This window comes from Staurois parvus, unplaced genomic scaffold (assembly GCF_062004578.1).
Source record: "Staurois parvus isolate SC_StPar_1 unplaced genomic scaffold, SC_StPar_1.0 ptg000058l, whole genome shotgun sequence".
Taxonomy (NCBI): domain Eukaryota; kingdom Metazoa; phylum Chordata; class Amphibia; order Anura; family Ranidae; genus Staurois; species Staurois parvus.
Genome location: NW_028317854.1, coordinates 1333776 through 1345100, shown reverse-complemented (window position 1 = coordinate 1345100; position 11325 = coordinate 1333776). Strand labels below are relative to the sequence as shown.

General features: G+C 45.0%; 1 pseudogene across 1 annotated transcript in view; it reads left to right on the top strand.

The window, feature by feature from the left end:
- Positions 1-773: 773 nt before the first annotated feature.
- The window catches only part of LOC149469845 (multidrug and toxin extrusion protein 2-like), a 147999-nt pseudogene continuing 137447 nt past the window's right edge, over positions 774-11325 (top strand). Inside the window, exon 1 of the transcript XR_016311480.1 lies at positions 774-973. The product of XR_016311480.1 is annotated as a multidrug and toxin extrusion protein 2-like (transcript). The remainder of the gene's footprint in view (positions 974-11325) is intronic.

Here is an 11325-nt window from a genome sequence, read left to right as displayed (position 1 = left end):
CTCTCACATCAGACTCTCACCCTGCGGGAGCCCCTGGCGGACTCCTCTACCACTGGTGGGTATATCCAGTAGTCGCGACCTGGTCTCGGAGCGCTCCAAGTCCATCCCCCCAGGGGCTCTGGTGAACAAGTGCTCCGGAACTTAGACTCCGCTCTCTGCGGAAGCCCGACCAGTGGGTTGCTAGAGGTGCTCTCAGGTGGTCCCTTACATTTGCAGATGCCATTTTTTTGTTTTCTGTTATTTTGAAAGTGTAAATGATGGAAATAAAATCTAACTTTTGTTGATATATTATAAAAATGTCTAATCTGTAATTTGATGCCTTTTGGAGATTTTTCCATCTTTCCTTGGCTTCTTTATGCACATTAATACAAATTTTTAGCTGGGATGCCCAAACTTTCGATCCCCACTGTGTGTGTGTGTGTATATATATATATATATATATATATATATATATATACACAATTTTCCCAAATGCCGGCCCTGAAAATTGAACTGTTGAGTATAATGAAATAGTATCACAGGGACGAACAATACTTTTTTTGCAAGTGCATTACTACAGCTTGAATCACTTTATGGTTTATCTACATAAAATATTATTTTTTTTTTAAATGATAAAGACATGTCTAGGTAAAAAATGTAGTCCCTCATCAAATACTTTCGTTTTTTCCATAGAGAGATGACTGATATACATCACTTGATAATCAGGTTACAGTATGTTCTTCTCCCATTGAGTGTAGTCTGTGAAACATGAGATGAGTTCTCTAACACTTCACCTCTCCTAAGCACAATTTATCTTACACTGCATTCCCTAGTATAGGAATCCTACAAAATGTTAACAGCAGTAAGAACAAAGAAAAGACTGAAGGAGGAAGCCAAGGAGACCTCTTCAGACAAACCTCTTGGAATTAAGAGACTTTTACCCTATGGATTCTGTAATGAAGCAAAAGAGCAGCTTCGGTTGGCCATACCTGTGGTAAGTCATGACTGCAATTGATGTATTTTTACTGCTTGTGGTATTCTTATTTTCAAGAGCAGGATATTCTAAATATACAGTAATCATTAACGATACTACTGCAAAGCAAATGCACTCCATGTGGGCTCAGTAATATCTTACATACTGTAAATATACTATACTGTAAGGAAATCCAACATCTCCCCCCAACATTTTTTTGTTGTGTACTGTACAGCTCCTCCAAATATTCCTTAAACGTATCTACAATTTCTGGAGTATATGCAGTAACCCTACCAGTTGTAGTCATGATAGCAAATATAACAGTGGTGGTTGTATTCACTTTCACCAAAAGAGCTATTGTATGTCCCATGCATTCCAGAGAGTCCATGGAGCTTGAGAAGGCATCTGTCATTTCACCTTGTGGGCTCAAGGGAAAAGTTGCCAAGGAAAGCACAGTTTAGGATTTGTTCATGAGATTATGTACTCCAATGAAGATGGTGACACCTACTACTGTGATGGGTAAGACTGTCTGTGATAAAACAATGGCTGGGAATGCTAATGTAATGTTGAGAAGGACTGGTTATGAGACTGTCCATGATGGTGTAGGAGTGATCCCAGTTAGTTGGGCCACTGAACATGCTCTTGAGTGTGACTTTTCCCCGTGCAGTACCTTGTACAGTGGGGAGGCAGGGGTTAAAGTCAAACCTGCACCTGTGTGTGGTTCTCAAAAGGAGAATAGTGATGTCTCTAATGTCTGCCAGTCTTAAGTTGGTATTGGATTAGGACAGCCTTCAAGAGCTAAAAATGCTGATAATAGTGGTGATAATGGAAAATGTACTGCTCTTGGAAAAACCATGAACTCTTGCAGAGCAAAAGCTGTAATTAAAGATGGGTCATTTCCCATAGAAAGCACCAGGGAAATCCGTGTATTGGAGCTGGAGGTTTCCCCGGACAACTGCAATGTCACTCTGGTGTAATTCATAAGGCACCACCAGAGCAAGGTTGTGGATGTAAGGTATTGCAACCTGCGGTTGAAAAACAGGTGATACCGAAGTCTGACATGATTCAGAGGGGAGCAGTGGCGAATTGAGTGCGTATACAATGGATTGGGATAATTGGGATAAAAAGCTAATCTCAATGATAGATGAGGCTGTTATGTGTAAAAATAAGTTGGACACTGCTTCTGCTGTGCCAGCAGGAGAGTCTACAGAACAGCCTGTAGATAAGGGCGAGCATACAGCAGAGACTTTGCCCTTGACCCACAAAAGTGGTGTTGGCATGGAGTGTCAAATTGATGTTGTCACTGGGAATGGTCATGGGCAGCTCACTGATGTGGAGCCTGAGTAGTTGGGAATGAGCCCAGCACCTGGCAGCACTCTGGCAAAGCACCATGCTGCAACTCCCTCCTTACTGGACTGCCTTGCCGCTGGCTATCCCCGCTTCAGTCGATCCTGAATATGGCTGCCAGACTCATTCACCTTTCCAACCGCTCTGTTTCCGCCACCCCCCTCTGCTAATCCCTCCACTGACTTCCGATTGCGCAACGGATCAAATTCAAAATCCTAACACTGATGTACAAAGTACATCAAGTACCAAGTACCACCCAGCACGCACACTCCGCTCCTCACAAGACCTCCTTCTCTCTAGTTCCCTGGTCTCCTCCTCCCATGCCCGCCTCCAGGACTTCTCCAGGGTGTCACCCATCCTCTGGACCTCCCTACCCCAACCCATCAGATTATCACCTACTCTCCTCTCCTTTAGGCACACCCTGAAAACCCATCTCTTCAGGGAAGCCTACCCCACCCTCTGCTAACTTGCTGACCTCCTCCACTCTTTCTACCACTCCATCCCCCACAGCTTTTTCCTCCTGTGCCACCATCCCCTCCCTCCTAGATTGTAAGCTCAAAAGAGCAGGGCCCTCAATCCCCTCATGTTTTGCATTGTATTGATATTGTTCTGTCACATGTTCTGTCCCCCTTTGTAATGTACAGCGCTGAGCGAACTATTGGCGCTTTATAAATACTGTATAATAATAATATAATAATGCTGTGCTTACCTCCAGCTGGGAAGAGGTCCCTTTTTAAAAGTTGCAACTTCTCAAGTCTCATCAGGTGAGTCTCTCTGTATTCCCAGTATCATAAAAGCCTTCAGGAAGGATTTGTATCTGGAGTCAAGGGGCTGTTTCATAACAAACGTATTAAAGGAGATGCTTGAACTTTGGAATGTACAGCCATTCTATACTGGGGTGTCTCCTCCACAGTCAGATTGTCTGGTACTGCAGAGAACCACTAGATAGAGCACTGAATGGTAGGCTGTACAGAACAAAAGAAAACAAGACAGGACTGGTTTTGTTTTCGAGCTTATTAATAGTGTTAAAAATTGCCTCTGGGTACGCTGCTGGATTACATCCTGTGCGGGCGGCACAGTGGCTTAGTGGTTAGCACGTCTGCCTTGCAATAAATGGGTCATGGGTTTGATTCCCGACCATGGCACCTCCTGCATGGAGTTTGCATGTTCTCCCTGTGCTTGCGTGGGTTTCCTCCCACACTCCAAAGACATGCTGGTAGGTTAATTGGATCCTGTCTAAATTAGCCCTAATATGTGTATGAATGTAAGTTTGGGACCTTAGATTGTACACCCCTTGAGGGTTAGGGACTGATGTGAATGTTCAATATATATATGTGTAAAGCGCTGCGTAAATTGACAGCACTATATAATTACCTAAAATTAAATATGGTATGAGAGGTTTTGGAGATATGAAGAATGAGTCAAAATAGGTTTCACCTCCTAACAACCAAGTGGGACACATTTCTGCTGCTATGGTCCAGGGTGGTACTGGTCAGTTGTCGGTGAAGGGCATGCTTACTGCACCAGTGGACAAACCACATGAGATGAAAGGGCCGAGCATGGATCAGAGAACAGCAGAAATCCTGCTTGGAGCTCAGACAGATGTGCCTAAAGAGTCGCTGGGCCAAAAAAAAGGTTTGTGACAAGTCTGATAAGACCCCTGAGATACAGGAACAAATAGTATGTGAAAACTGGCAAAATGGATCAGAAGAGAACACATCTGTTCAGGATTTGGATATAAATTCAGATGGTAGGACAGCTGCCTGTATAGGGTGTGACACCAGGTGATGTGGCGTTTTGTGAGGTTCCTGTGGATGATGACTGCCCTCCGTGGTATGTGCCTTCTGCAGACACTGCCTTAATAAATGCTGGAAAAAATATTGATAGGTGTTATATTGACTTGATTATATCAGTTCATCATAAACTGAATACTATGGTGATGATTCCTGCAGGTTTGGTATCTAAAGGTACCAGAAATAGGAGGGGTGGTCCTGTTACAAATACCATGGAAATAGGCCCCCTACAGCCTTGGGACAGTAATGCTGAGAGAGGTATCAGGAAACCTGAAGAAAGGAGGCAGAAAGGTTGATAGAAAGACTAGGGGGACCCAGTTAAAATTTCAGGAGAGAAAGTGCTTATGGAAGTGCACCTGTAAAAAGAGTTGAGAAGGTCTCATTAGAGCCTGTAGCAGAATGACAGTGGAGATTAGAGAGTGACAACAAGGGGGGCATTGGGTAGAGTTCCCTGATGGGAAAAGAAGTGAAGTCATACAGGATTGGATTCCGGTAAATGGTAGCTGGAATGGAGGTATCAAAAGAAGGGACTTGTGTGTTTCTCCCTCCAGGTCGAAACAAAGGGGGGGGGGTATGTGACAGTGGGGACAAAGTTAAAGGGGCTAAGGACATTAATGTGAAGGGGGGCCGAGGACTGAATGTGGGGGGGGGGGCTGAGGACAGTAATGTGGGAAGCTAAGGACTGTGGTTTGTGTGGGCTGAGGACATTCAAGTGGGAGGGACTGAGAACTGTAATGTGGGGGCTGAGGACAGTAACGTGTGGGGACTGAGGACGGTAACATGGAGGGGGGCTGAGGACAGTAACATGGGGGGCTGAGGACAGTAATGAGATGGCTGAGGACAGTAACATGGAGGGGGGCTGAGGACAGTAACATAGGGGAGGCTGAGGACAGTAACATGGGGGGTAATGTAAAAAGGGGCAGAGTACTCTTCAGTGAAGGGTGCAGAGGACAGTACTGTTGGGGGGGTGGGGGTTGATGTCACTGAAGTGTGAGAACACTACTGTGAAAGTGGTGGAGGGGGGTGATATAAAGGGGGAGCTGAGGACACTCATCCAGAGGGATCTTGCTGTGAATGAGGAGGGGACTGTGATGTGCATTTGGGATTGAGGACACTGGTACAGGTCTGCACATGTGCATGTGGTGCACACATTGTGGGTAGGTCAGCACTGCCTGCTAGAAACCTGAAGAAGTCCCCGACCCTTTTTTTTCAAAATTGCACCGCAGCAACACGTGGTTTGGCTCACACGAAAGTGCACCACAGGGGCCTACATGAGATTCGGACCTCTGATGCATGCAAATTTTACTGCCCAGACCTTGGTGAATTTTAATTTAATACCCCTGTCTTATATGGTCAAGAGAACCAAGGCACAAAGCCTGGGCAGCGGTGCTGCTAAAGAGAGCCAGGAGGCTGAATCTTTGTTTTTTACAGATAGTGAACACCCCTGTGTTGGCAAACTGTACTTTTGTTGAACTTTTCTCTTTAATAAAAGTGGGCCAACACTCCCATAAACAATAATTCTCATGTGGACTCACTGGTAAGTGCTATCTTGAGCTAAACATCCCCCAAATATCACAATATATTAGCCAACACACACCATATTCTCAAAGGAACAGTAAAGAAAGGCATACCGTTCCTTATCTTTACTAGTTTGCCTGCAAGAGAATGCCATCCTTGACACAATTAGAATACTCATTCCTCTTGAGTATGAGGTGTATGCGGAGTGATACTGAGTTCAAAAACTATGTTTCAATTGGGGAATTATTTCCTTAGTGAGATGTGTCTCCTGCAGGCAAAGTACCACAGCATTACATGCAGTTATTGAAGAGAAAACTGCTGTTTTCCTTACAGGGTCATCCAAACCCAGCCCTTGGACATTCCAGGAGCATATATTCATAGATTTAGACAGCAACAAAAACATTTTTTTTTGTCATGTTGGTAAACCTTACTACCAAAATTATCACGCTAAGTACCCTTATCTTTCCTCCCTCATCCCGTTACCATGTCCTAACACCTAACAACTGTCTAAATTGTCCTAGTTTCATCCCTGGCCATGCGGGATCTCCTGCATGGTAGGGGTTGGGGAAAGACCTGGCAACCTACCCTGTAAAAACAATTGCTAAGAGAATTCATGGAAAAAGTCACTTACAAGTGACGGTCCATGCAATCACCAAGGGTCGGATACGACTGAATGGATAGATAGATACATATGTTGAACATTTTAAAGAATGACTGACTGCTTTAAAAGTATTCTGAATTTCTCTGTAAGTGATATATTTCAAAAAATCCAAACAGGTATTGACTTCACCCAGTTCAAAAGTCTCAGTAGTGACCTGACTGAGACTATAGAACCTAAAAATTATGTTTTTTGTGATGTGCTATAGTAAATACCTTTGTTGGCAAGCCTGGAAATGGCATTGAATAGAGTGAACCTGTTTTTGTGAAAGTGTGATTATTAAACAGGCTAATACATATGTATATATATATATATATATATATATATACTTGTAAATATAGAACTGTTACTAATCACAGAAACACCAACACAGATTTTCTATGAACTTAATTTCCTTTGTAACTTTATTTACATGTGTTTTTTTGCTTATACAATATTTTTTTTTTTTAAATAATGCTAGTACCATGTTTTTATTCTTTTTTTTGGAGCACATATTATCTGCAGTATACAGTGTTCAGCATAAGTGAATACACCCCAATAGATTTATCAGAAAACTTTCCTTTCAGAAAAAAACATTTTCTATGGGACACTAATACTACAAAATACTCCCACAAATGTGGGCCATTGATTGCAAACAAGATTTCTAAATTTTCACACACAAAAAAGTATTTTTCCGAACAAATTCATTCAAGACCATGTTGGAAAAATGAACACAGCCCCAAATGAAAGTCTTAGGAGCAAAGCTACAATTTTAGACAAAATTCTAATTAACAAGAATTCAACTACAGGTGAGTCTAATTATTCATTAAATAGGTGTCCAGCAGACAGTTAATTGAAAAAGGGCATTACTTAAGGAAAACCCCTTCCCATTTCATGCTGTCAGCATTTGGCATCACATGGAAGAGAAATGTCACAAGGCCTGAGAAAGAAAATAATTTCTTTACACAAGAAAGGTGAAGGCTGCAAGAAGATTAGAAAGCTTTACTTATCAGTCAGAATACTGTAGCAAAAGTGATACAAAAATTTAAACAAAGATGGAACTGCAACCATCTCACAGAGATGTCCAGACCGTCCACGGAAATTACCACCTCTACAGGAGCGTCTTCTGATGAGAAGGATTAAAGAAAATCACCATGCAAGTTCACTGCAGTTAGCTAAAGAAGTAGAAAGCCAAACTAGGGTGATTGTTTCCCCTGACACAATACGGTGTACACTGCAGAGGAATGGCATGCATGGTGTCATCCATGAAAGAAGCTGCTCTTAAAGCCCATGCACAAAAAAAGTCTGCCTAGAGTTTGCCAGGGCCCATGCTGAAAAAGAAGAAGACTACTGGGGCTCTGTACTCTGGAGTGATGAGACCAAGATAAATGTTTTTGGAACTGATGGCTTCAAAACTGTATGGGGTCGCAAAGGTGAGAGTGCAAAGAAAAATGCATGGTGCCTACAATGAAACATTGTGGTGGCAGTGTCCTTGTGTGGGGCTGCATAAGTGCTGCTGGTGCCGGGGAGCTGCATTTCATTGATGGTATCATGAATTCACAGATGTACTTGTAACGGAACCAGACCCCGACTGCGCTAGGGTATTTCTGTTAGACACCACCACTGACCAAGCAGGAAATAAGACAGGACCAGACTCTTCTTAAGACAGGAAGTCAACTGCTTTATTTTAACACAAACACAAGATATATACACAGGGCGGGGAAATACAACCAGGAAAATGAAACACATCAGCAGGCTGTCGCATCAGGGGGAAGGGCTGCTGGAAACACCCCCCACCAAACCAAGACACTTAATAGAACAAAGAGACAACCAAGTGGCATTAAACAAGGAACAACTCCCACCAATACACAAACATTACATCCCATAATAGTTTGCTAGAACAATGGGATGCAGCCACGTGGCAAAGAACAATGAACAACCCCCAAACCAATCTTGGAACATTTCAACCTGTACCCCTAACAGGCACAGGGTGGCTTAAACATAAGAGGGATTTGGGAAGATGATACAGGGATCCCCTCACCCCCAAAAGTCACTCCCATCACAGTACTGCTCTATATTGAAAGAGAAGATGCTACCATCACTCCATGCCCTTGGTCGTCATGCACTTTTCCAATATGACAATGATCCAAAACACACATCTAAGGCCTTTGTTGCATTTCTGAAGAAGAACAGGGTAAAAGTGATTCAGTGGCCAATCGAACACCGATGGGGATTTCTGAAGAGAAAAGTTGATCATCACTCTCCATCCAGCATTTAAGCTCTAAAAGAGGTCATTCTTGAAGAATGGAAAAAGATAGATATTGCAATATGTTGCCAATTTGTTCATTCCATGCCTAGAAAACTTGGTGCTGCGCTTACAAATCATGGAGGTTATCAGGTGCGTATTTACCACAAGGCAAACAAGGCATTTGCCTAGGGCGGCATCTTTCAGAGGGGCAGCACCCTCCCAAGAAGAAGGGATGTGCAGCATGGGGACCAGGTGGAATCCGAAAGACGCTGCAAGCTGTGTGAATGTGTATGCAGAGATAAAAATCAAAAAATGTGGCGCTACTCATAAAAATCAAAAAATTATTTTAAAAAATATATATAACAAATATAATACACCTCGTGAAATAAATATATATATAATAATAATCAAGTGGTCATAGTGATCAGAAATATATAGTAAACTAATATCATAAAACATATAGTGTATAAATACTGTGTAGTAACTGTTAGGAATGGACTGGCCAGCAATGGTGGGACTCACCTGCCTTTTGATCTGCAGTACCAGGGCTGGCCAGCGGGTGCTCCCAGCAATCAGAGACTCAACCTTTCAGCCAGCTAACACCTGGAACTGATGATACTGGGGTATTTAAGGGATGGCCAGACTTGCAGACTCTGCCTTGGTGTTGTGTTTGTCCTGGGCCCTGCATCCTGTTTCTGTCCTGCATCCTGTTTCTGAACCGCTGCTGACTTCTCCTGCTCTGATCCCGGCTCGCTCCTGACCAACCCTCTGTCTGACCCTCTGTACCACGCTGCTTGCTACCTGTTCTGATCCCTGGCTTGTGACCCTGACCAATCTCCGCTTGCTCCCCCTGTACCTACCTGCCTTATTGATATTGACCCGGCCTGCCTGACGACGCTTGCTTGTATGTATTGTTATCTGTGGGTGGTTTGGTTTGTTTGCACTGTATTATGTTTTAGTATTGCACTGCGTTTATGTTTGTACTGTTAGTGTTAATAAATTATATTGTTTATAACATATCTGAGGTCTGCGTTTCCCTGCTTCAGTCACACACCTCTGGTCATACCTGGGAGCCCTGACATTACACCAAGGCCAATCCTGACCAGAAGTGGCTGCACAGGGAAGCCATCTTGGCTTGTTGATGGGAAGGATGGATCTTGATGAGGTTGAGTATTTATATCTGCTAGTGTTTGATGACAGGGAGTATGCTTATCAAACTCTGAAGGAGTATACCCGGGATGAATTGCTAGAATGTATACGGCTCGCTCATGTTCTAGTAGATCAGGGCACAGTGTTCTCTGAGGTGCAGCCATTGATTGAGGTTTGTGCAGAGTTGGTTTCATCTGGTTCCCCCGAATGCAGGGATGAATTTTTGCCACCATTTAGTGCAGACCAGGTAGAGTCCCTGGTGTGGTTATTAGAGGATGATGTGGGTTACTTTCTGGAGCGTTATTCCACATGTTCACCACAGACACTGCGAGATTGTATAAACGCAGTGCAGTCATTGACCAGACAGGCTTTGTGTAAGCTCAGCTTTGTTCAACCCCTACTGCAGACATGGACAGATTTGTTGCACCCAGCCTCAGTCAGCTTACAAAGACCCAGTCCTGCTTCTAACTCTACTCCTGTATTCCCACCAGCTCCTCCAGTTACAGCCCAGTATACTTGGCTATCTACCGCATGTCAGTACCCTGTTCCCACTCGCTGCACCTATCCTGCCTTTAATCCTGTAAAAAAGCCCTCTGTAGCAACTGCTCCCTCTCCTGTTCCATCCTCCAGTTCTTCTCTGTCTCCAGCTGCTCCATTCGTTTGCAGACCTGCGTTTACTTGCAGTGCTCCAGTAGTTAAAACCAGAAAAAAGCGAAAATTCTTTCCAACCAATACCATCCTGCCAGTATCCAAACCGGTGAGCCTGCCTTCCGTGGTTCAGACTGAAGCCTCTACGCGGCCTGAAGCCTCTACTCGGCCTGAAGCCTCTCCTCGGCCTGAAGCCTCTCCTCGGCCTGAAGCCTCTCCTCGGCCTGAAGCCCCTACTCGGCCTGATGCCTCTACGCGGCCTGAAGCCTCTCCTCAGCCTGAAGCCTCTACGCGGCCTGAAGCCTGTACTCGGCCTGATGCCTGTACTCGGCCTGATGCCTGTACTCGGCCTGATGCCTCTACTCGGCCTGATGCCTGTACTCGGCCTGATGCCTCTACTCGGCCTGATGCCTCTACTCGGCCTGATGCCTCTACTCGGCCTGAAGCCTCTACTCGGCCTAATGCCTCTACCCAGCATGATGAACTGATCCAGCCTGACGATCCTATTAGGCCAGTTGACTCGATGCCCGCTGTTGATCCAGATGATCCGGTACCTGATCCGGTGCCCGCTGTCGTGCCAATTGACTCAGAGCCCGCTGTCGTACCTGGTGACTCGGTGCCCACTGCCTTGCCAGATGACGCGGTGCCCGCTGGCAAGCCAAATGACCTGATGCCTGGTGACCTAGTGTCCGCTGTCATACCTGATGACCCGATGCCCGCTGTCGAGCCAGACAATCCGGTACCTGATGACCCGGTGCCCACTGTCGTGCCTGTTGACTCGGAGACCACTGCCTTGCCAGATGACGCGGTGCCCGCTGTCGAGCCAAATGACCTGATGCCTGGTGACCCGATGCCCGCTGTCCAGCCAGACGATTCAATGTCTGCCCCGGTGCCCGCGGTCATGCCAGTTGACTCGGAGCCCACTGCCTTGCCAGATGACGCGGTGCTCGCTGTCGAGCCAAATGACTTGATGCCTGGTGACCCGATGCCCGCTGTCCAGTCAGACGATCCAATGTCTGACCCAGTGCCCGCG